The sequence below is a fragment of the Pygoscelis adeliae genome, unplaced genomic scaffold (assembly GCF_000699105.1).
Source record: "Pygoscelis adeliae isolate BGI_AS28 unplaced genomic scaffold, ASM69910v1 Scaffold38, whole genome shotgun sequence".
NCBI lineage: Eukaryota > Metazoa > Chordata > Aves > Sphenisciformes > Spheniscidae > Pygoscelis > Pygoscelis adeliae.
The window spans coordinates 2,041,858-2,042,074 of record NW_008825614.1 but is presented as its reverse complement, the minus strand read 5'-3'; positions in this window follow the sequence as shown (position 1 = coordinate 2,042,074).

Here is a 217-nt window from a genome sequence, read left to right as displayed (position 1 = left end):
TTCACACAGGTCACCGATCATCTGGATCCAGCCTTACTGGTGAGTGATACCAGCTGCACTGTACATGCAAGTCCCCTCATACCCGAGTCCAACAGGTAGAAGCAGGCACACGTGCAGCCCATGAAAATGGCACAGGTAAGGATGCGCGAGTCCTAGGCAACAGCCTATTCTGCCACACCTTCAACGGGAACTGAGCAAGCACAGGCTACATCAACAT